At 42.0% G+C, this 26,317-nt stretch overlaps 1 protein-coding gene across 1 annotated transcript in view; it reads left to right on the plus strand.

Annotated features, from left to right (window-relative positions):
* The first annotated feature begins 6,601 nt into the window (after positions 1-6,601).
* The window catches only part of LOC124545719 (cardioactive peptide), a 343,254-nt gene continuing 323,538 nt past the window's right edge, over positions 6,602-26,317 (plus strand). The window contains exon 1 of the mRNA XM_047124664.1: positions 6,602-6,672. The gene's annotated coding sequence lies outside the window, so the exon portion shown is untranslated. The remainder of the gene's footprint in view (positions 6,673-26,317) is intronic.

Genomic DNA, 26,317 nt, shown 5'->3' on the forward strand with positions numbered 1-26,317 from the left:
TTCACTCATAATGTATAAAATATTCTACCAAGAAGCGACGGAGCAGTCAATCAATGCAAAAGCTATAACTTTTCAATATATAAATATATCTGTAATCAGTGGAAAAGTGCTCTCATCGGAGCACAGAAGACGATATTATGTTTGTGTTTATTTAAAAGACTCTGATTTAAAAGTGAGCTACCAGCTGCTTCATTCTATCTTGCTCAGCACCGTTAGTATTTTTCCAAAAATTTTGGATTGTGAACATATTCGCTCTTTTTTTAACTTGCAACTCACCTCAAACTCACCTCAAACTCCCACAACCCCCCTAACTGTAACTCACTCGCTCCCATAGTCCATCGTTGTAAATCGCTCATACCCATTCACTCCTATTTGTCCTTTCTCACTCGCTTATTCAGCCCAACTCACTGTTATTATCTCTTTGTGTCTCTCTGTCATTGTCTGCTTTGTCACAGCCAGAGTCTCCTTCGTTGTGTCCTACTACTACAGTCTCTTCTCACTGTCATTGTCTCCCTCTAGCTGTCTCTTACTGCTAATATCTCATTCTTTCCTTTCTACTGCTGCTGTCTCTTCTCACTGTCACTTTCTCTCTCTTCCACCTTTTCAGTGTCAAATAGTCTGTCTCTTATTATCACTGGCTCTCAGCCTTTTCCACTTTCTCTTCCTTTTCTCTTTAGTCCCCCCCCCCCCCCCTCCCTCGTGGTACTATCTCCCATCTCCCTCACTAGTCTTCCCAACATTGTTCTTTCACTGTCAGCTAAGTTGCATGGCCACTGTATCCCTCTCTTTCAGTCAAACTGCCATTGTCGCCTTCGCACTTTCTACTACACAACCACTGTCTACTATCTTTCAATATTTATTACTTTTCCGTCTCTTTGCCACTGACACTGTCTTCTTCTTTCTCAGCACAAAAAAGCTCCAAAATGTCTGCATGACAAAAGTTTTGGAAAAATTCTGCAAGATGCTGAAGACGGTAGAATGAAGAAATTCGTACCTCACTTTTCAGTGAGTCTTTTTAATAAACAGGAACGTATTCGCATTTTTTGTGTTCCGCTTGTTGCTTCCTTTTCCCTGTTGCAGCAGAGCATGTAACTCATATTACGAGAAGTTTTTGGTCAGTAAAAATTCAATAGTTTACTTATGTGAAACTGAAATAACGCAAAACTAATTTTACATCTCAGAACGGATATTACTTGCAAACAAATTTTGCTTGTGCTTCAGTACTACAACATGGGGTCCCCAGATGATAACGGAGACACGTGACAGTGGTTTTCTCCGTGGTGCGTCGCTTGATAAACCACGCTTTTGCTTCTCACCGGATTTTGCGTGCATATTTTACGGTTAGAAGTAGGGCAACTTCGAATCCTTATATCTCAAAAACGAATAAAGCCATGAAACAAATTTTCAAGGCTGTTCAAGTCGGTATCTTAGGAATATATCGTAAAAATTACAGCCATTAGCTGTGCACAGCTGTTTCGGAATCCGCATCTCGGTTTTGGTACCCAAAAATGAAGTTTTTCGGGTGTTCCTAGATAACAAATAAAGATTTTTGAAAACGGGGAGACGGCTCTTCTAGATAAATGCCTAGAGAATATACCTTTAAAATTTGAGCAATTATTTATTATTTAGATTTCGTCTCATACCGGATTTTACATGTAGAAATACTGTAACTCTGAACTTTTGCATTTTGCAAACAGATAAACGATATCAAGAAAATGTTCAAGGCTGTTCGACATCGGGATCTTAGGAACATATCGTAAAAATGTTAGCCATTGTCCGTGCATAGTCGACTTGGAATCCTCAGCTGATGATGGCGAAAATATATGAAAAAAGCTCTTTTTTGTTGTTTTTCGAGGAACCACCCATGAACTATTGGTGCCTCCATTAGTCCGATCAAGCCCACCGCAAACCACATCAAACGCAAACAGAACCAACTGATTTACGCCATCTGCCTAAGCAGGAGGTGGTGTGCAATACTCATACTTTGACCCTGTACTGTAGGAGAGTGACATTAAGACGATCCTTCTGTTGGGTATACATATGGTCCCAAGCCCAGGGCCATTCCAAAACACTTGACCCTATCGTTTTATCACTAATACAGCGAGAAGAATGAGCACGAAAAATCCTCTTTTTATGTGCGATGTTTTGGAACATGCTTACGGATGGAAAGGCGTGCTCGAAAATTTCTTCATTCATTTACTTCAAATTTTTGCATGATACTACAATGAACATTCGGACAGACACAATCTACATATTTTTTTAAACGATGATGTACAGTCTGTTAAAACTGACTGTGAAAAATAAAATGCTGTGCTGTGAAAGTGCGCAGTTTCTATTTACTTGTCGCCGTCAGTTTCAGCTACGATAGGACGATACTAACAATTACACAAAATGTTTCTGCCATATTATTGTTTGTCCTCATAAATATTTTCAGACAAAAATTATATTCACAACAGTGTGTTGTTTTCCTCGCCGTATGTTTTACAGAAAACAGGAAAGTTGTGTTCATGGCTTATCGGCTTGTGATTATAATAGTACTACGGAACCTGAATCGACCGAAACTATCTAATCACAAGTTTAATTTCTGAGTCCAAATAATATGGTTCAAATGGTTCAAATGGCTCTGAGCACTATGGGACTTAACTTCTAAGGTCATCAGTCCCCTAGAACTTAGAACTACTTAAACCTAACTAACCTAAGGACATCACACACATCCATGCCCGAGGCAGGATTCGAACCTGCGACCGTAGCGGTCGCGCGGTTCCAGACTGAAGCGCCTAGAACCGCTCGGCCACCCCGGCCGGCTCAAATAATATGACCAATACACATTTTTAAAAGAAGTTCTCATAATTCAACTTTATCATCATAGTAAGCAACGAATAAAAGAAGAATTGGATAAAGGTAATCAGTTGTTTTAAGCAGGTGGTCTCACTGTGGAATCACTTAGGACATGTAGTTTTCAACCACCCATCATTCCATATGGTATATCTGAAAGCAAATTCGCATTTTTCTTCGACAAAATCCCACATCTCGAAACTCTCATGAACTCATAATGCTCGAAAGAAATTATAGCCCTGGATAACAAGCAAAAATAGGCCTAAAATTTAATAAATTTCGTATCACAACTACAAACTGTCTTAATGGTTTCATTTCGGTAGTAGTCATAAAAGTCGTAGAACAAACAAAAATTTATGTTACAATATCTTAAATATACTTCCTTGTATTGTCAGTGATGTTCTCAATAAGGACACAATAAAAGAAAACGCAAGTTAGAATCATCTACAACCATGTACCACAACCTCTGTGTTGACTGCTGCTTTGAACGCTATAAGCGACTGATTCAATGCACTACATTCGTAGAAGTACCTAAGGGTACCGCTAGATGCCTCTGTCTTGCAATAGCAGTGATGAAATTAGTGAACTAGTGGTTTCAAGCAGAAAACATTGGGGCTCCAAGAGTTAAAACAATTCGAAATACTGAAAGTGATGCCACTGTCCTCACAGATCCTTCGGCTGGAGAGCCCTCCCATACCCCATATACCAATGATTCCAACCTATTTACCCATCCATTTTAAGAGACTCAAGCTTTCGTTTGCAGTAACAATAAAGAAGGCTAATTATCAGAGAGAGAGAAGAGTAAGAGGACAGAATGGAGGGCGAGAAGTAATGCACATCGAGAAGGGCGAGGAGGAGGTGGACAGAGAGGTAGGGGAGGAGGAGGAGATGGACAAACAGAGGTAGAAGGAGGATTAGATAGGCAGAGAGGGTGCGAAGCAGTTTAGCATGTATATCCAATTCCCACCCATATTTAACAATTGCGGATCATTTCTGAGTTAGCTAGTAAATGAAATAAAGAACGCGTCGTGAGGCATTAAGGCATCGAAGGTATCGTCTAATACAGTGGTTCTCAACCTTTCTGAGACTATGAGCCCTGAACGAAATCGGATATTGGCTTGTACCCACCCCTCTACCCTCACCATCAACAACATAAGTGCCTAACTGAACTTTAGAATGAAAAAGAATTTTGTTTGAACGCTTTTCTTTAAAGGAAAATAAATGATATTTAGTTTTCGTAGGTGCCTTATTACACGACGAATTATGAATCAATGAGACAATTGGTACCCCTTAATTCTAACAACATTTTTATTTATATTTATAGAGAGGTGAAATAATTCTGAGAGCATCAGCTGTGATACCTACAACTCCTCCTCGGAAAGAAAGGTAATTATCTACATTGAAGGTCGATACTTACTACAAAACGTGCTTCCTCTGCACCACTCCTCTCCCTAGCGACATTTCCTTACTCACACCCTGCAACACCATTTTAAAATCAACCAAGTCAAAGGGTGTACACTATACCGACTACTTGTGTGCCACTAGATTCCTGGACTTATTGGACTTATTACCCCTTAACTGGTAGAAATTGGAAGACTTCAGGCTGCCAATGCTTTGCGTCTGACCACTGCAGTAGAGCAATGCAGTAGCCATTACGTCATGACAGCTGGTTGTGATCCCAACCAGATTGTTTATTTTAGCGAAGTGAATAATGAAGCGGTATGTGGTCCATTGTGGAAACTACGTACAACTCGGAGAAGACATTTTCATGAGATATTCAAGCACATATGTATCAATTTTACTGTCACAGACGGATGATAGAAAGTATATGTGCAGTAGGCGGACTATGTGAGGAATAAGGAAGATGCTCTTTATACATCCGTTTCACTAGCTGTAGCCTGCACCACATTATCTCACGCGTTAATGCTACTATCTGAAATAAAAAACGTAATTTTTCGTAGCTTGCGTAATCAGTATTACAGTTTTACGAAATAGTGATGATAATAATAATGATCTTCTGAAAATACACTGAAGCGCCAAAGAAACTGGTATAGGCATGTGTTTTCAAATACAAAGATATGTAAACAGGCAAAATACGTCGCTGTGGTCAGCAACGCCTATATTAGACAAGTGTCCGGGGCAGTTGATAGATCAGTTACTGCTGCTACAATGGCGGCTTATCATGATTCAAGTGAGTTTGAACGTGGTGTTATAGTCGGCTCACGAGCGATGGGTCACAGCATCTCCGAGGTAGCGATGAAGTGGGGATTTTAACGTACGACCATTTCACGAGTGTACCGTGAATATCAGGAATCCGGTAAAACATCAAATCTTCGACATCGCTGCGGCCGGAAATAGTTCCTGCAAGAATTGGACCAGCGACGACTGAAGAGAGTCGATCAACGTGACAGAAGTGCAACCCTTCCGCAATTAGCTGCAGATTTCAGTGCTGGGCCATCATCAAGTGTCAACATGCGAACCATTCAACGAAACATCATCGATATGGGCTTGTGGAACCGAATGCCCTCTCTTGTATCCTCGATGACTGCACGACACAAACATTGGACTGTTGATGACTGGAGACATGTTGCCTAGCCGGACGAGTCTCGTTTCAAATTATGTCTAGCGAATGGACGTGTACGAGTATGGAGACGACCTCAGGAATCCATGGACCCTGCATGTCAGCAGGGGACTGTTCAAGCTGGTGGAGGCTCTGTAATGGTGTGGGGCGTGTGCAGTAGGCGCTATATGGGACGTCTAGATACGACTGTGAAAAGTGACACATACGTAAGCATCCTGTATGATCACCTGCATCCAATCATGTTCATTGTGGATTCCGACGGACTTGGAAATTCCGACAGTACAGTGCGACCCATAATTGCTACAGAGTGGCTCCAGCAACACACTTCTAGGCGCTACGGTCTGGAACCGCGCGACCACTGCGTCGCAGGTTCGACTCCTGCCTCGGGCATGGATGTGTGTGATGTCCTTAGGTTAGTTGGGTTTATGTAGTTCTAAGTTCTAGGAGACTGATGACCTCAGAAGTTACGTCCCATAGTGCTCAGAGCCATTTGAACCAACACTCTTCTGAGTTTAACCACTTCCGCTGGCCACCAAACTCCCCGGACATGAGCATTATTGAGCATATCTGTGATGCCTTGCAACGTGCTGTTCAGAAGAGATCTCCACCCCTTCATACTCTTACGGATTTATGGACAGCCCTGCTGGATTCATGGTGTCAGATCCCTCCAGCACTACTAAAGACATTAGTCGAGTCCATGCCACGTCGTGTCGCGGCACTTCTGCCTGCTCGCGGAAGCGCTCCACGATATTGGGCAGGTGTACCAATTTCTAATTTCTTTGGCTCTTCAGTGTAGAACTTCTTTTTTTTTTTCTCCTTAGAAAATTTCATTTTACCTCTCACGGGGTAATTATCTCCAGGTTGGGAACCACTGGTCTAATAGGTAAAGAACGGAAGTGTGGTGGGTAAAAGTCATAGAGAGAGGTCAAAGCTTGACTACAGTAAGCAGGTTCAAACTGACGTAAGTAAAAGAGAAGAGGAGGCTTGCACGGAATAAAGCAGCGTGATGACAACAGTCAGCACAGCGGGTGGCCAAAGTGTGTGGTGTGGAGGGTGTGCCGAGGGCGAGGGGGCGGCCCGGCGGCTGCGTGGTGGGGCGGGGGTGCGTGGGCAGCCGCGGTCCGCGCTACGCCCTCGCCTGCGCCTATATAAGCGGCGGCGCGGAGCGCGCGCTGCACTCTCCACCGCCGACGCCGACGCCGACCCCGCAGAGACCGCCGAGCAGCCAAGCAGACGCCGCGCGCACCCCGACACAGGTCAGTAGCGCGCGCCGGCGGCGCTGCCCGCCGTTGCACTTCAAAAAAAAAAATACAAGAAAAGAAAAAGTCTTCGTTGTTAAATACCGTCTACTACTCCGTCTGTGAGACATTTTGTAGTTAAATTTCCAACCTTCCAATCATAACACAACGCGCTAAATTTTTTTAGATCCTTTCATTTAGCTTACGATGTCCTTCTAAAGTCAAGTGTCGTTGATGGATGGTTCTAAGGAAGCCTCCACTAGATTTTCTGAAAGGCACCCCTCCTTAAGTGTGAATAAATTTATACGCATAAAAATCTCTCTTCAGCCCGAAGGCTGATTAGTACACCACAGTGGCATTGTCCTATTGGACGCAGTATGCTACTGCCGTCTTCGACTTTCGAATTAGCTTACCAGCCAGCTACACGAGTATCTATGGTTCAACGTGCTCACCGACTCACGAAATACGTGCATAAATAAGCGAATATTAGTAGTGAAGGTCTGGAGACTGCTCCACGTTTGTTGAGTAAACTGATCCAGTGCTTCGAGCTATAAAGTATAACTGCCTGCAGAAATTGAACAAATACAGAGTCGAGCTGTTGGGATCATGGGTAACACGTCGGCATAGCTAATAATGGAGTGTGACACATATTTTCAGAGAATTTAAACAGGAATATTTGCACGAAAGGCGACACGATTCAAGCACCAATGCTGAGGCTTCCACTACACCTGGAGTATTGTGTATGTAAATGATGTAAGAGCGATTGAAGTGCATGTGCGCATAGAGCAACATAGGGAGTCGTTTCTGCTTTGCACCATCTATGTCTGGACAACGACAATAATTTTTCTACAATGTATAACCCATCATAAAATACTGCTAAGTTGCTTGTGGTCAGTGTACGTATGTACGTTAATGTCGTTAACGTCTATTTTAATGCTGAAATGGTTTGTTCATTGCTGAGATCAGGCAAACAGTTCACAGAATCCACATCATAACCTGCAAATGTACTCACTATTAGAAAAAAAATCGTCACCTCTATCAATAAAACAAAATGTTCAAACTATTTTATTCTGTGAGTTATGGTCGAAAAAATTCTTTGTTAATTGCTTCAAGGTACGTAAACTATATCAGAACCCATTCTTAGGTGTCACTATTCCGTTACAGATATCTTATCATTACAGATATCCTTACAAATATAAAGAACATATGAAGCTGTACAGCTTAAGAACTTCCCTTTCCATCAGTAGCAGCGTTATTTTTAGTTAATGTAAGGTTAGTTCGTGAGGGAAAATAATATACTTTTTATGATTATGCACACTACTTTTGCTTGATTTTCTTTCTAAGCTCAGTGGCTATTTTAAACATTCAGTGTATTATATGTGGAGTGCAGTATCTGCTACTGAGTACATAGTACACCTCACGACCAGTTTGTCCGCAAAAACCACAAGCCGACAGTACCCTGAAAATAAATGAAGCTTGACGGAAACCCGTCTTGTTCTGAGACTGGTAACACACAAGGACTACTGAATGTCTTGCTCGTTTATAGCTTCATGCCTGTTCAGCGCAGGCCGGCGAGTACGTAATTTACACACGCTCCGCCCAAGTTTTCGCGGGTGCCACACTACAAACGGCTACTCGTATTTGCATGCGCAATGTCATACTGGTCACCGCTGCGTAGCCTTCACGAACAACATACGTGAGGAACTCTAGAAGCAATCGAAAGTTTAGAAAATTCTGATCGCGTATGCTCTGTGTTTCGATGGATCACAGCAGTGGAAAGCTTCCGGAGTACCCATTGAATATAATTAAAAAAATCTACATGTACCACAATTAGATGCTGTAATTGCTTCTGCACGACTACTTTCGTGATACCCTTGCGTTAGCTTAATTATACGGTCGTTAAGAAGTGTGTGCGACCCATACTTCACTTCTGTTTCGTTAGTTGTTGGTGTGTTAATGATGTTCTATTCAGCCAGTAAATTTCAGGTATGATATGTTTTTTTTTTTTTCCAGAGCAGCGACCAATTTCCTTACCTCACGAGATTGTGGGCGGCGCTGCAGCAAACAGCTGCAGTGACAAATCCAGTGCAGTAAAATGCAACATGGGATTTAGCTAGCTTACCTAAACTGTTAAAAATGCATTGATTAAAATTCTTATTATATTAACTTTTATATGATAAAATTTGGGTCACCAGTCGCAACCAAGAGAAAAATCCAGCAAATCAACTTTTCAAGAGCTACGAAGTAGAAAATGAGCTTTTTAGCTGTATACCGTCAAAGAATACATTTATATGAGTCATTTAGAATGCCAAACCTTTTTTCGAAGACTTCCAGAAGTTCTGGCAGTTGGAAGTACTTAAAAGTATCTGTAGATAGGTGCAGCCTCTAGTGAACGTTTTCATGGTAGATAAATTTTACTAACCTGTTGTAACAACTGACACTAACGCAGTCCGTATGCACTAAAGAAATTTAGCAAGAATGTTTCTCGAGAAGTCCGGTCTCGTAAACTGACAACAGCCGAGAGAGCGGTGTACTGACCAAATGCCCCACCGTTTCTGTATCCGGTGACGTATATGGGCTGAGGATGACATAGCGGTCTGTCGGCACCATTGGGCCTTGAAGGCCTGTGCAGACGGATAATTTTCTCGAGAAGATATGGATCCATCTTGCAGTGATTTGAGTTTGAAGCCTATCTTCCAAGCAGACTTTACAAAAGCGATAAGTTATTTTTGAATACTCCTTAGAAATCGATATTTTCCACAGAACTTCTATCAATATAACTTAATATGTTTGCTTTACTCACTTCTGCTCCGAAAGTTCGAGCTCGACACTTCTTTGACGTTACAAAATCCAGACTTTTTACCATTAATAGAGCAGTGGAATACTGCGAGACTTTTCATCAACAGTATTTATGGACATTAATTTGTACGCGTCCATTTATGTGAGACACCATTCGCTACATAAAATATTTCTGGATTTTTATGTAATCTATCAACGAAGCTTTTCTTTTGGTATTAGCATCTTCAAAACAATCTAAGTTTGCCCACTCCATCTGATACATCATTTCTATCTATTGAGAACATAAGCGTAATCTTTACTGCAATCTGAAGTTATCTTCGTTTCTGAAGAAAATTCTCCAGCCATCCTTACTCATTATGTTCTGTACCTAGCAAGCCATTCAAGGTAGATCCATGCGAGTATCTAGGAAGCCCCATAAGGTAACACATAATATCCAAACAGGTCAGCAGCAATTGTTGACAAGCTATATTTGATTAAATATTTTAGTTACGGTGAAGTATAATATAGATCACTACGGTTTTGTCAGCTGCGACAGTCACAACATTAAAATAATTTTCAGGAACGTAAAAAAATTAAGAATAAATTTGGCAAAAATTTTGAAGTTGAGGCAATCATATACGACGACGAAATTAAAGCGTTACATCGCAACTAAGCTGAAAATGTTTGAAAATGGACCATAATGGCCGAAACCGGTATTTGCCTAGATATATTAAATCGCAATTGTGACTGAAATAAATCATCACATACTACCCAGAAGGACGCTATACAACCAAATCTTTGTTATCATTTGACAGTAGGTACAATAAAAGTACCAATTCGCTTGTGCCCTCGATTTCGAGTATCAAGACTTTGGTCATCTGTTACACGAACACTGTTGCTAAATATTCGGTGTTTATTTGAAAGCAGATATTCCTTGTGGAGAAATTCCATTCTTATTAAACTAATGACGTAATTGAGGATCTTTTAACATTCCAATTTAGGAGAAACTTTACAATAATTTTTCATAAGTGTTTCTTTGCGCTTCTGCTGTGACGTGCACATTTTACCGTCAGTGATGGCTACTCACCGCCTGAGAAATTCGTATTCAAGACAGTAAGGGCCTGGCTCCATACGCACTGAACACAAAACCTAACAAAAATTAAAAATGCTCCTATCATAGCTAAGAAAAAGAGGTGAATATCTCCTGGATAGAGTTAGGGATGTAAAAGAAGGGCACAAGCTTTTCGACTTATCTGGTAGCTTCAAAGACATTTAAATCAAAACATCTTGACATATTCGCGCTATTTCATTTGTTAGTATTAGTGTCCATGTCATGTAACATAATGCAACCACCTTCAGAAATTTTATTTCACCGTAAAAAAACTTTTTTTAGCTATTACATACATACTCTTCAGCCATATGAGATTATATATTGTTTGATGTGGCTGGCGAATCTTCTGGATTTTGGGCGCAGAATCAGGGACTTCAGCCTATAAATTGAAATAGGATGCAGGTGTGCCAACACCTTGCAGCTAAAAGATGGTTAGGTGGTTGATTTTGGGAGGGGACCAAACAGCGAGGTCATCGGTCCCATCAGATTAGGGAAGGAAGTCGGCCGTGCCCTTTTACAGGAAGCTTTACCTGAAGCGATTTAGGGAAATCACGGAAAGCCTAAATCAGGACGGCCGGAAGCGGGTTTGAAACGTCGTCCATCGAATGTGGATCCAGTGTTCTAACCACTGCGCCACCTCGCCCGGTGCAGCTAAGAGAGCTGGAGAAGTAGGATTAACTCGTAGAAAAGCGCGAATATGTCAAAATGTTTTGATTTAAATGTCTTTGAAGCTGCCAGATAAGCTGAAAAGGTAGTTAGATTATCCTTCCTAACTCCGCCTAGGATATATTCGCCTTTCTTGTACTGTGATAGAAGCATTTTTCATTCTGGTTCCCAGCTTGTACTCTACCATTAAATCGCCATAGCTTTGCAACCGACTAAGATTTTTTTGTCTCAGGCGATGACTGATACGATATGGGTACTTTTATTGTCATTCGAACAATGTTGCTTATATCGTGGCAACGGATAAAGCTTTCACAAAACAATAGGAGATGCATTAATTACATGTATTTATCTACCTTCTTGCAAACTATGAACCGATTCGCACAAGTCTGAAACATAGAAGTGGAGCGCTAAAATAAAAAAAACTGACAAAGGACGGGTGTTTTGTACGAAAAATCCGACTGAAGCTAGATTTTTAAAAGGGAGTTTTCAATTTTATCGTAAGGGTGCATTTTTCATTCAGATGATTCTCTTTAAACCAAGCCTGCACACTCAGTTCACGTAAGAACCAATACTGCAATCGTATATCGACAATGGATAAAGATTATTCAATAAAAATTTTGTTTTCAGTTTATCCTATCTACTTCTGTGCAAAGTTTGAACGAATTCGTATAAGTTTAAAGTACAGAAACCTCCCAGACAAACGTTTCGTTTGTACCTAAAACCCAAACGGAGAAAGATTTTTTCAAACAGTTAAAATTTTTCTTAGATCAAGCTGCGATGTACCAGTAGACCAAATTTGAACCATCTGTCCCACTCCAGTCCGAAGTTATTTACACGTATAACCCGAACGGGGATCACTGTTTTTGCAAGTAAAATCCTAACGGTGCACAGAAAACTGTTACCATTACCTGAGAATTAATTTCAGCCCAATTAAAATCTTTTGGAAAAGAAAATAATCGATTCCCACTATCTGCCTGGACGCCAGCTCCGGTTCGTGTTCAAATGTGTGTGAATTTCTGAGGGACCAAACTGCTGAGGTCATCGGTCCCTAGACTTACACATTACTTAAACTAACTTATGCTAAGGACAACTCAAACACCCATGCCCGAGGGAGAACTCGAACTTCCGGCGGGAGGAGCCGCGCAGTCAGTGACAAGGCGCCTCTAACCGCGCGGCCACTCCGCGTGGCGCTCCGGTACGTCTTTCAAACCTTGCTTAATATACTGTAACAAAGCTACAGTAAAACAGATGTTCGAATGGCTATGCAAATGGTTGCTAGCCTGTGCTGAACCAAAAACTTTTCACCCTATGTTCCTAGCTCAAATAGGAACCGAGCTCCAAGACCCCCCCCCCCTTCCCCCTCCAACTACTGTTCTAGGGGCGATCTTTCCAAGCTTATTTGTTATAGCGCTTCCACGCTGTAACGACTTACCCATTTTTCTGTTTTCAGCTGTTTCATTAATTTGCGCTTCAGAATTGTGAGTGATTATTTCTTTGTCACACATTTAAGAGTTCGAACGGGGCTCATACGCCTACTTAAATAATGTAATGCTATCTCTGCATGTAAATGAACTTTTAAAAGCATGTCTTACAATTTCGTCTTTTACTATTGCAGTTTTCTGTTTGAACAACAGATCGAACAGCAACAGACGACACGGTCATTGACAAACCGTTCAATGGTTATACAGTGGATTATAATTTTCTGAGATTGTTCGTAATCTCTCTTGTTACGCGAAATGTGTAGGAGACATGCAAAGTTCTATCCCTGTCCATTCTCTTTCAACAGAATTTGCAGCAGTTTTGTTTCCTTATATTTGTAATAATATTACTGTTATAAGAAGATCTTTTGGTATCACACTTAGTATGCACTTATATTGAGCTTGATGGACCGAATACTTAACCTGGACTACAACTCTATTGTGATCATTACCTTCGCAAAGATAAAAATTATCATTTTGCACGGGATACTAATTATTTTCGTCTTCTTTATCCATTACGCAATTCGACCTCTTGCGAACTTCAAAATTGACCTTCCATCCTCTTTGATCAGACCATTATGAGAAACCCTTCGAGCTCACCTATAGACACATTTTGATATTCTCAATTTTGTCGCTTGAGGTGCAAATGTTGAGTGACTGCGTATGTCTTTGTTTCTTTTTCAGTCGCTCTTCGTCGCTACGACGACTGATCGAAGAAATCACAGATTGCAGGGTTGAACTCTAGTCTTGTCCACTCTTTTCCTTGCTAATGGAAGACCTACGCTTCAGCCCTACATAAACGTGCTGATGCCGGTGCTGCTGCCATAGTCTTGTAGAACCTCAGCATTGTTTCGATCCTTCATTGTTTCTTTAGCTCCTGCCTATAAAGAATCTATAATTTTTTAAACTTTTTCTAATATCAAGTTTTTCAAAATTTGAAACCCTGCAACGAATAAAAGCTGACATCTTTTATGGATTCGTTACTAATGACTAACATGTAGTGAATTTAAGCTGGACCACAAAATATCATGGATTCTATTGTATGCAGCCAAATTTCGAAACTGTACTGTTCCATTCCTCAGTTCATTTCAAACAGAGTTCGCTATAGTATGTCTTTAGAATCTCAAACTGTTACCCGATCGTCGGCAAACAAGAGCCTTAAGACAAATCTTAATTTTGAAAACCAACAGCCTCAGTTGCACAGATCATCTAGATTTACCTAGGATTCAGTCGGGATAACCCAACCTTCTTCAGAATAAAAGTAACTACCATTTGTCCATAGTGGACATCGTTAAGCTAAAACTCCGAATCCATAAATTATTGTCAGACTGTAAAAACGTATTTGAAACTGCCTCGGCTCCCCTTCGCGACCGCGATGCAGCAGCCACGAGTACTGTATTGGAACTCAGAGTTCTCGCCCAGGCATTACAACATCGCCACTTTCTCAGCAGGCTGTCAACGTGTCTGACTTCAGTCGGAAGTTGGCTCGTTTTCCAACGTGGTCGTTGTCTTAAATACATGTTATTGTTGTGGTCTATAGTCCAGAGACTGGTTTGATGCAGCTCTCCATGCTACTCTATCCTGTGCAAGGTTCTTCATCTTCCAGTACATACTGCAACCTACATCATTCTGAATCTGCTAAGTGTATTCATCTCTTGGTCTCCCTCTACAATTTTTACCCTCCACGCTCCCCTCCAGTACTAAATTTGTGATCTCTTGATGCCTCAGAATATGCCCAACAACCTATCCCTTCTTATAGTCAAGTTGTGCCACAAATTTCTCTTCTCTCCAATTCTATTCATTACCTCCTCATTAGTTATGTGATCTACCAATCTAATTTTCAGCGTTCTTCTGTAGCACCACATTTCGAAAGATTCTATTCTCTTCTTGTCCAAACTATTTATCGTCCACGTTTCACTTCCATACATGGCTACACTCCACACAAATACTTTCAAAAACGACTTCCTGACACTTAAATCTATACTCGATAATAACAAACTTCTCTTCTTCAGAAACACTTTCCTTGCCATTGTCAGTCTACATTTTATATCCTCTCTACTTCGACCATCATCAGTTATTTTGCTCCCCAAATAGCAAAATTCCTTTACTACTTTAAGTGTCTCATTTCCTAATCTAATTTCATCAGCATCACCCGACTTAATTCGACTACATTCCATTTCCTCGTTTTGATTTTGTTGATGTTCATCTTATATCCTCCTTTCAAGACACTGTCCATTCCGTTCAGCTGCTCTTCCAGGTCCTTTGCTGTCTCTGACAGAATTCCAATGTCATCAGCGAACCTCAAAGTTTTTATTTCTTCTCCACGGATTTTAATTCCAATTCCGAATTTTTCTTTTGTTTCCTTTACTGCTTGCTCAATATACAGATTGAATAACATCGGGGAGAGGCTACAACCCTGTCTCACTCCCTTCCCAACCACTGCTTCCCTTTCATGTCCCTCGCTCTTATAATTGCCATCTGCTTTCTGTACAAATTGTAAATAACCTTTCGCTCCCTGTATTTTACCCCTGCCACCTTCAGAATTTGAAAGAGAGTATTCCAGTCAACATTGTCAAAACCTTTCGCTAAGTCTACAAATGCTAGAAACGTAGGTTTGGCTTTCCTTAATCTATTATCTAAGATAAGTTGTAGAGTCAGTATTGCCTCACGTGTCCCAACATTTCTACGGAATCCAAACTGATCTTCCCCGAGGTCGGCTTCTACCAGTTTTTCCATTCGTCTGTAAGGAATTCGTTTTAGTATTTTGCAACCATGGCTTATTAAACTGATAGTTCGGTAATTTTCACACATGTCAACACCTGCTTTCTTTGTGATTGGAATTATTATATTCTTCTTGAAGTCTGAGGGTATCTCGCCTGTCTCATTCATCTTGCTCACTAAATGGTAGAGTTTTGTTAGGCCTGGCTCTCCGAAGGCTGTCAGTAGTTCTAATGGAATGTTGTCTACTCCCGGGGCCTTGTTTCGCCTTAGGTCTTTCAGTGCTCTGTCAAACTCTTTACGCAATATCATGTCTCCTATCTCCTTAAACACTTAATAAAGTTTCTCTCCTATCCTCGTAGCCATTACATTAATAAGATTCGACATCTATGACACGCCAGTGCTTTCCTGAGCAGACCTGAATTCTAGGACTTAGTTGCCCAGCTATTAACTAACGAATTTTTGATATATTCCTTGTTAACATTCAGTCTGTGAGTTGTTTATGTAATTGTATCGAGCGTACAACGCATATCTCACGGATGCGCAACGTGTCTAAATGCCTTTGCAGTGTGACGTAGGCTGAGAAGTCTACGACTGGCGGTGTCAATGAAGCGACGACATTCCTGGTTTAGGCTCCTTACTCGGCACCAAACCACAGTGACAGCAGTAGGAGGACTCTCTCCGTAGTCGCTAGTTTCCTTGAATCTGCGGAGAGAGGGAGGGATTTCATTGGATTGCAGTTCACACATGTTACAGGCGTGAGAAGCGCTCTGTAGCTCGTTACACATTATTTTGGCAACATCTTTAAGAGATAATTTTGAAATGAAACGAGAAGGAAGACTTTTCACGAGTTTCACTATACTTCGTCAGGTCCTCAGAGAAGAAATTGCGCATTTACGACTTTATCAGATGGTGTTTCGTAAGATAACGTTCCAAATTTACATAGCGGCAATCCCATGTAACACGATACTATTCTCTGGTACACACTGATCAGCCGAAACATTATGACCACCAGCCTACTATCGATATAAACCCGTCCAGGCGATAGCGGCGTCACCTGGTAAGGAATGACTCCTAGTGAGACACACGAAAGGTGCCCGTACACACTGATCAGCCGAAACATTATGACCACCAGCCTACTATCGATATAAACCCGTCCAGGCGATAGCGGCGTCACCTGGTAAGGAATGACTCCTAGTGAGACACACGAAAGGTGCCCGTAGTTGGGTTCTTGGGTTGGGTTGTTTTGGGGGAGGAGACCAGACAGCGAGGTCATCGGTCTCATTGGATTAGGGAAGGACGGGGAAGGAAGTCGGCCGTGCCCTTTCAAATGAATCATGCCGACATTTGCCTGGAGCGATTTAGGTAAATCACGGAAAACCTAAATCAGGATGGCCGGACGCGGGATTGAACCGGGTGCCCGTAGTATCAGTGAGCGTGCTGTCCGTGTGTAGAACGGGGAAGGTGCGATCTATCTGAGTTTGACCTAAGGCAGATTGTGTTGGTCCAGAGGCTCGCCAAGAGCATTCCGGAAACAGTACAACTTGTCGGGTGTTCGAGGACTGCTGTGGTGAGTGTCTTCAACACGTGGAGAAAGCAAGGTGAAACCCTGTCTGACGTCGTCGTGGGGTTGGGCGGCCACCCCTCATTATGGATGTCGGACGTCGTAGGCTAGGCAGACTGGTAAAACAGGACAGGCGGCGAACTGTGGCGGATCTAACATCAGACTTTAATACTGGGCAGGGTACAAGTGTGTCTGAACAAACAGTGCACCGAACACTCCAAACGATGGGCCTGCGCAGCCGACGACTTATTTATGCGCCAATGTTAACACCACGACATCGGCAACAAAGACCGAAATAGGCACGTGACCATCGACACTGGACGTTGGCGCAGGGGGCAGTGGAAGAGCGCTGCATGGTGTGATTAATCCTGATACGTGCTTCATCATGTCGATGGGAAGGCGCGAATCTGTCGTCTTCCGGGGGAACAAATCCTTGACATCTGCACTGCGGGACGGAAACAAGCTGGCAACGGCTCCATTATGCTCTGGCGAATAGTCACGTGAGCATCCATGGGTCCAGTGGAGCTCGGGCAAAGCACCATGATGGCCAAGGAGTACCGTACAACGGTTGCAGACCAGGCGCACACTTTCACGATAGTCGTGTTTCCCGACGGCAGTGGCATTTTTCAACAAGATAATACTCCATGTCACAAGGCCAGGAGTGTGATAGAACACTCCTGCGATATGAACGAACGTAGCGTCAGAGCTTATCGCTCCCTTCCCCGGCATGTATGGGAATTAGGTGTCTTGCGTGTACAGATGTGGTGCTAACTGCCTCCGGAGATCTGCCAAGACCTCAGTGCTTCAATGCCATGACGTGTCGCCGCTGTTATCCGTGCCAAAGGTGGACATACCGGCAATTAGGTAGATGGTCATAATATTCTGGCTGATTGCTGTACCAACATATGTCCCTCTGCGTCCAAATGTTTTGGGACAATGTTTTCTGTTCCCACTCAGACAATCACGTCCTACACTGTGATACTATCATCGAAGGACTGACACACGAAGGCTAAGAACCGTGTATTCGCTCAGCTACAAGACAAGCCTTCTTCATTTGAAGCCTTTCTCCTGGCACCACTGCCCCAACCATGCCTACTGCTGTTGTCAACGACAGGATCATTAACGGTTGTATTTCACATAAACATAAACAATAAGAAATCAGGAAATGGATAACAAAGGTATTTACTTTATTAATACTGTGCATCAGACTAAATTTCGTAAGTCAAACCAAGTGAAAATATATATTTTTGTGGCAAGTTCGTGTAACTCACCGGGATGTGAAGGCGGATCTCTGTCTTAGAAAGCCCTTGCGTTGGCAGTTACGCTGCCTGCAAGTGCCACATGGACGACTTCAGAGCTTCTATACCGCTGCTATCCTGCTAGACCAGCGCTACCTAGACATAGCACATAGTTCGACTTACGCCTCAGGGCTGTAATTCATCCGTCGTACTTTTTGAAAAGAAAATTGAGAAATGGTCAGTCGCATCAGAAAGACGTAACTGAAAGGTAAACAGGGCGAATTCTCTCTTCTGCATAACATTATCGCAGCGATTCGCGGTAAACTGTTCCTTATTTCAGAATTCTTCAATCGTAAAGAAGTTTCTAAAGTTGCCTCAAAGAAATGTCGCTGTTTCTTGAAATTGTATCTATTCCATGGCTGCAACAACAGCTATCTTTTCAGCTTACCGTCCTTCTGCTACGCACATTCCCAAACAGTTGACTCTTTCAGGTAGTGCTCAATTACAAGGTAATGTAAGGCAACTGCGACCCTCTGCATCTTCATATCTTTACACTCTGCTATGCAGTGCGCAGTTCATCTACATCTACATCAGTACTCCGCAAACCACCTGACGGTGTGTGGCGAGGGTACTTCTTCTACCAAAAACTGATCACCCCCCCCCCCCCTTTCCATGTTCGATTCGCGTAAGGCTCGTGGGAAGAGTGATTATTGGTAGGCCTCCGTTTTAGCTCTAATTACTCGGATTTCCCGTTGTGCCCATCGCATGAAAGACTTACGTGGGAGAAAGTAATATGTTGTCCGACTCTTCCTCGCTCGAAATGTCAATAGTGAAACTCCATGATGCACAACGCCTCTCATAGAATCTGCGGGGATTAAAGCTCCCCTTTCCGTTGTATCTTCACCATCTCTCTTATCAGTCCTACCTCTTAAACCCCAGCTTGATGAACAATACTCAAGCATCGGTCGAACAAACGCCTTGTAACCCACTTTTTTAGTGGATAAATTATATTTCCTTAAAATTCTTGCCATGAATCTCGGTCTGGAATCTGATTTTCATATTTTTTTTAAGCGATCATCACTATTAAGGCCGATCCGGAGAGATACTCCTAAATATTTCACGGTAGCTATTTTTCCAGCTATTTGTCATCAATAGTGTGGTTGTACTGTAATGGATTTCTTTTCCTATGTATGCGCAATATGTTACAGTTATTTGCATTGAGGGTCAACTGCCAGTTCCTACACAGTTTACCAATTCTCTGTAGATCATTCTGCAAATCGTTACTGTCTTCCGGCATTAATATCTTCCTGTAGTCATCCACATATCAGCGAACACACTTAAAGAGCTACCAAAGATTTCTTCCAGATCATTTATATATATTGTAAACAATAACGGTCCTATTACACTTCCTTGGGATATTCCGGAAAGTACCTTTACATTTGTCGATTTTGTTCCGTCAAGAGCCATGTAGTGTTCTTTCTGCAAGGAAGTCTTCAATACAACTGCTAATCTGTTTCGATACTCGGTAAGCTCGTATATTTTTCACTAACCGGTAGTGCGGGATGGTGTCAAATGCCTTTCCTTGTAATCGAGGAAGACTACGTCAATCTCAGCTCTAATGCCTACAGCTCCGCGGATCTTATGGAGGAACAGTGCGAGCTGAGTAACTCAAGACCTTTGATTGCAGAATCGATGTTAATTTTTATACAGGAGGTATTCGTTCTCCAAATACGTCATAGTTCTTGAGCATAAAAAATATCCATAATTATAGAAAAGATTGACATTAACGATATAGGCCTATAATCCTGTGCATCTGTCTTATGAGGCTTGCTGAGAACACGAATGACCTGCACTGTTTTCCAATCGTTAGGTACCCTTCGTTACAGCAGCGACCTACGATAAACTGCTGTTAGAAAAGGAGCTAGTTCTTTCGCATAATCTTACATGTAACTCATGTGGCCATGACGCCTTCCCATTACTAAACGAATGTGGTTGTTTTTATGTTCCGTGATCATTTATTTCAATATCTGCCATGTTGAAGTTCGTACGACGATTGAAAGGTTAGACTGTATTGCGATGTCCCACCGCGAACCAGTTCGGAAGACCGAAATCAGTATTTCGGCCTTCTCCCTGTCATTTTCCGTTTCGGTGCCATTATGGCCACTGCGTGAGTGAATAGATCATATCCAACCGCTTACTTATTTTGCGTAAGACCAAGACCTCTCAGGTTTTTAGCTAGCTTGGTTAACAGAATTTTACTTTCAAAGTCACTGAACTCTTCTCTCATTTCTCTCATTACTTTCATTTGCGCTTCCTTCAGCTGATGTTTGTGAGCTAGTTTTTGTCTTTTCTTTAATCTGTAATTTAGCCGTCTTTTTTTACGTGGCAGTTTTCTAACTCAGCTATTAAACCACAGTGGATCTTTCCCATACCTTAAGATCTTGCTCGGAACATACTTGTCTAAGGCATGTTGAAGATGCTTTTGATCTTTCTCCATTAGAGCTCTCTATCTTCGCTCTGAGAGAAGCCATCTCGTGTCATTCGTATTCTTTACGTTCCCTACTACCGGAATTAGAGAGAGATGAAAGTCTGAGTTCTCTCGCAGACATTGTAGACTCTCTCTCTATCTCTCTCTCTGTCTGCCTCTCATTTCACTCCTCCTTAGACGTAAGATTGTCTGAGGCAACAAAACTGATTTAAATGTAACATCTAAATACTTCTTCTATCCTCGAAAGTGAATTACAAATTATTTCAAACAATGGAACTCTTGTATCGTAGAAGAAGTTTCTGCCATGTAATAGCCACATCTTTTTCAAATTTCTTCAGTCTCATCTGAGGGATCTTGCCGTCCACTTTCTTAATGATTGATTGTTTTGTGTTCATTCCATTGAACCACTATCTCAAATGTTGCCTCGAGATGTTTGGTGCATAACCTTGTGATGAGGCGGGCTTTACAGTTGTCAAATGATTGTGAAAGTTCATTGCAGATGACCACCAGCTCATTTTCTTTCTTTTTTTTTACGTGATTTCGTTAAGAGGCGATTACTGATCATGTAACGGAAAGCTAACATTAATTTTTATGTGTATTTCAGCTCGCACTTATACCTCAGGAAACTTTTTACAATTCATTCCAAATTATTCACAACCATGAGAATCTTCTTTGGAAATGCTCTCATATTCAAGCAAAATTTTTCACTAATGCGTCTGATTCACAAATTCTACAGCGAGATGTATATTGGTAGCTGATCATTTGCGAGAGTTGATCTAGAATGAAATCAAATTTGTGTTTCCTCACATGGATGGTAAATGGGTTTCATGTAGGGGCATCGAGTGAAATTCTTAAGTAAAAACATAAAATTTCCGTCTAATCGCGTTCGGTCATCATTGTATTCTGTACGTTAGTACTGTCATGCTGCCACACGACAAAACAAGCAGGAAACTGGAAACCTGTAACAACCTCTCCGACGACCTTTCTTCTACGAACCAATGTGCGTATATCGTCTTCTTTAATAATTGGAAAGGTTTTATGCACCTTGGTTCACAGATCTGTAATATATTGTTCAGGTTTCAGTGCTCTCTGTCCGTACTCATGTCTGTAGGTTTTGTTTCGTGTTCTCCTGGCACCTCACTCCACAATAACATTTTTAACAGCGGTCCAAGACACATGTGGCGCGTGCGAAATTTCGCAGCCCGAACATCTGGGACCCAATCCGCACATTATCACATAGAACAGACCCATTCTGATAGAAGGCGTTTCTAGGATGTTGCCCCTTGCCTGCCTGTAAAAATGGTTCAAATGGCTCTGAGCACTATGGGACTTAACATCTAGAACTTAGAATTACTTAAACCTAACTAACCTAAGGACATCACACATCACCCATGCCCGAGGCAGGAGTAGAACCTGCGACCGTAGCGGTCACGCGGTTCCGGACTGAGCACCTAGAACCGCTAGACCACCGCGGCCGGCTTGCCTGCCTGTAGTTTCGCACCCTGCCATAGCCAGATAGCATATTGTTCCAAAGTCTTTCCGACAGTTGTCTATGGGTGACAGACCACGTCATGGAGGACAACTTTTGATAGATACAAAATGTTCACTGACACCTCACAGCGAAGCTAGGCATCGTTTAGTAGCCTATCGTCCTGATACGACGAGATTTCACTGAACTAGCACAGTATACTACGTGTGCTGTACACGACCTACCGTAGTAAAATGATAGTGACACCTCTAATCCGAGAAAGAAGTTCCTGAACTGAATCAGAAACTTTAAATCTGCACGGCCTACCGGCTTTCACGCGGAGCAGATGCCTGGATGACACACACTGCATACGAACGCCACAGAGTGCCTATGCCTTGCCATCTCGCAGGGTACGACCAACAATAAAAGACTCCTGGTGTCGCTGGGAAGTGTCAGTGAACATTTTGTCTCTAACAAAAATTGTTCCCCATGACGTGATCCGTCACCTCTATATGTTTCTCTGTATAGCTGTCTGAGAGGTGGTGGTCTCGCAGTAGCGTTCTCGTTTCCCGTGCACGGCGTCCCGGGTTCGATTCCCGACGGGGTCAGGGATTTTCACCTGCCTCTAGATGACTGGGCGTTGTTGTGTCGTCTTCATCATCAGCATTCATCTCCATTACGGTCGGAGGAAGGCAATGGCAAACCACCTCCATTAGGACCTTGCCTAGTACGGCGGTGCGGGTCTCCCGCATCTTCCCCCTACGCTCTTTCAAGGAGTATGGGACATCATCATCATATCTGAGAGGTGGCTGGGTACTCTTGGTCATTTAATGATACGCATTTGTGGTATACTACGAGGGGCGTTCAGTAAGCAATGCAACACACTTTTTTCTGAAAGCGAGTTGGTTTCATCCATCATTCCAATATTCTACATTATTCCCCCTCTTTTGAATACAAAACCCTGTTTTTCAACTTAATCTCTGTTCTGCGCGAAGGCCCTACACCACCTTACTGGGAGCGGTTGTATCCCCGCATGGTATCAGTGTACTGGTCGGCGTCGGAACCAACGTCTTGCTGCATCAATAACCACCTCATCATCCATGTAATGTTTTCCGCGGAGAGCATCCTGCATTGGGCCAGATGAAAGTCACAAGGTGCGAGATCCGGACAATAGGGGAGATGAGAAAAAACAGTCCAATGAAGTTTTGTGAGCTCTTGTCGGATGCGCAGGTTTGTGTGAGGCCTTGAGTCAACCACCTCGAATAAGAGTGTCCGCACGTTCCAACATTGCAGGAGCCACAACTGTGTGCGACAGGCAGGAACGCGGAAGATCGGACAGGTTAGCACGACCTGGTTGCGATAATGACAGACACCTCGCCCAACAACTCACCGTGCATTTGTTCCCTGCCAGATCTCCGTAGACAATCTGCAAGCGCCTATGAACAGCTAGAATAATCTGGTTTTCCGCCAAAAAGAACTCAAAGACAGCTCACTGCTCGGAACGCACCTCCGTTACAGACGCCATTTTGAAGGCTACGTATTAGCGCCGCGAGCGGTCTGAATTTCATGAAACAGTAGGGGCTAAAGCAGGAATATTCCACGATGTTCGATAACAAATTCCGCATTTTTCAACCGGAAACCTCTGAATTTCTTCTCCAGATTAATCCAAATAAATGTTCCGTTTTCTGTTGATATTTTTCATGTTACTGTTGAAAGTGGTTTGACAACTTTACCGTCCTTTCTGGTTGTCTGGGCTAGTGCAAAAGGAAAATCTTCATTTCCGGTTGCTCCCTAACCTTTGACAGGCCCCTATCCTATCTACAACACAACACTGTTCTGATAAATTTGTGTTACCCTGTATCCAGATTTCATAAAAATGCTAAGATGTAAATAATGTCCAAACCTTAGTTTAATTTGGTGCTGGTCGCCAGACTGTCAGCTAGACAGTCCTAGGCAGTGTTGTATACTGTCATATCAGTAGCAATGTTCCCACCTATCCAACCTCACCTGGTCTGAACTTCTTCGTACGTTACCACTTATAGTCTAGAAACGGACAGAAATATCAGTAAGCTACTGACAGTGGAGATGAACGTCTTAAGAACTATGATTCAGAAGACGATGACGGTCGAAGTAAAGTATGATGAAACGTACAATGTTGTCCTAGTGAGGCAATCTTTTAATGAGATTTGAAGATATACGAAAATAATTGAGACATCTCTAAAGAATAGTCTTCTTAAATTTCGAAGTGAAAAAGAAAAGGTAAGAGAGAAAGAGGACGCTCAAGGGAAGTTAGATTTAGTTTAGAGTGTCTTGGAAACAACAGATAGGACATCAGTCTAAAAGGGTGCAGGAGAAACACAAGACAAGGGTAGACCTAGCAACAATCGGTATTGAACGTAGCTGTAAATTGTCACAAGCTGTGTCGGGAGAGAAACAGACCCCCAAGCAATCTAATAGAAAGCACTGAAGCTCAAATCGTTATAGGTATTGAAAGCTGGCTAAAGCCGGAGATAAATTCAGCCAGAATTTTTACGAAGTATAGCTTAAATACTTTCGGTAATGGAGTGTTTATTGCTGTCAGAAGTAGTTTCCTTTGAAGTGAAACCGAAGTAGATAGTTCCCGTGAGCTACTATGGGTAGAAGCTATACTTGACAACTGGAATAAATTAATAATAGGTTCCTTTTACCGAATACCCGAATGACGTGATACAGTTGCTGATCAGTTCAATTTATAGTTGGTAGTGGCTTTAATCTACCCTCGATATGTTGGCGAAAATATACGCTTTAAGTCGATGGTGAGCAAAAACAGTTGTCCGAAGTCGTACTGAATGCTTTCTCAGAGAATTATTTTGAACAATTACTTCTGGAGTCCATTCGAGGTTTAAATATTTACGAAAACATACGTGGTATCTTGGCAACAAATAATCCTGAACGAATAAGGAGTATCATGACGGATACAGGGATTAACGACCACAAGGTTGTAGTAACAAGGCTGAATACCGTAACACCTAAATCCACCAAAAATAAAAGCAAAATACATCTGTTTAAAGAACCAGCTAGAAATTTGGTTGACGCCTTCATAAGAGACAGCCTCCTACCAATCAGACTATGTTTGTAGACTAGATGTGGTTTACATTTCAAGAAATACCATCGATGGCAGTTGAGAGATGTATACCAAATAAATTAATAAGAGACGGTACTTGTCCCCCACGGTACACAAAACAGGTCAGAACACTGTTGCAGAAGCGACAAAAAAAAAGCGTAGAAACTTTAAAAGAATGCAATATCCCCAAGACTGGTGAAATTTTACAGACGCTCGAAATTTAGCTCGAATTTCAATGTGAGACGTTTTTAATGTTTTCCACACCAATATTCTGTCTCGAAATCTGGCAGAAAATTAAAAGAGATTCTGCTCGTATGTAAATTATGACAGCCAAAAGACGCAATTAATACCGTCGCTGCGCGAGAGCGATGTTAATGTTGCTGATGATAGTGCCACTAAAGCAGAGCCATTAAACACTGTTTTCCGAAATTCCTTCACCAAAGAAGATGAAGTAAATATTCCAGAATTCGAATCAAAAACAACTGCTAACTTGAGTAACATAGAAGTAGATATCGGCAATGCAGTGAAGCAACTTAAATCACTTAATAAAAGCAAGGCCTCCAGCCGAAATTGTACAAGAGTTACGTTCCTTCCACAGTATGCTGATTCAATAACTCTGTGCTTAGCAATCACATACAACAGCTCGTTCTTCGAAAGGCCTGTACCTAAAGACTGGAAAGTTGCTCAGGTTACACCAATCCTCATGGAAGGAAATAGGAGTAATCTGCTTAATTACAAACACATATCACTGACGTCGATTTGCAGTAGGATTTTGGAACGTATACTGTGTTCGAACATCTTGATTTACCTCTAAGAAATCGGTTTATTGAAAATTAGCCAACATAGATTCAGAAAATATCGTTTTTTCTGACACAAGTAGCTCTTTACTCTCACGAAGTGATGAGTACTATGAACAGATGTCAAATTGATTCCATATTTTTAGATTTCCAGATGGCTTTTAACAACATTCGTAACAAGCGACTTCTAATCAAAGTAAGTGCCCATGGAGTATTGTTTCAGTTGTGCGACTCGATTCATGATTTCCTGTCAG

The sequence above is a fragment of the Schistocerca americana genome, chromosome 1 (assembly GCF_021461395.2).
Source record: "Schistocerca americana isolate TAMUIC-IGC-003095 chromosome 1, iqSchAmer2.1, whole genome shotgun sequence".
Taxonomy (NCBI): domain Eukaryota; kingdom Metazoa; phylum Arthropoda; class Insecta; order Orthoptera; family Acrididae; genus Schistocerca; species Schistocerca americana.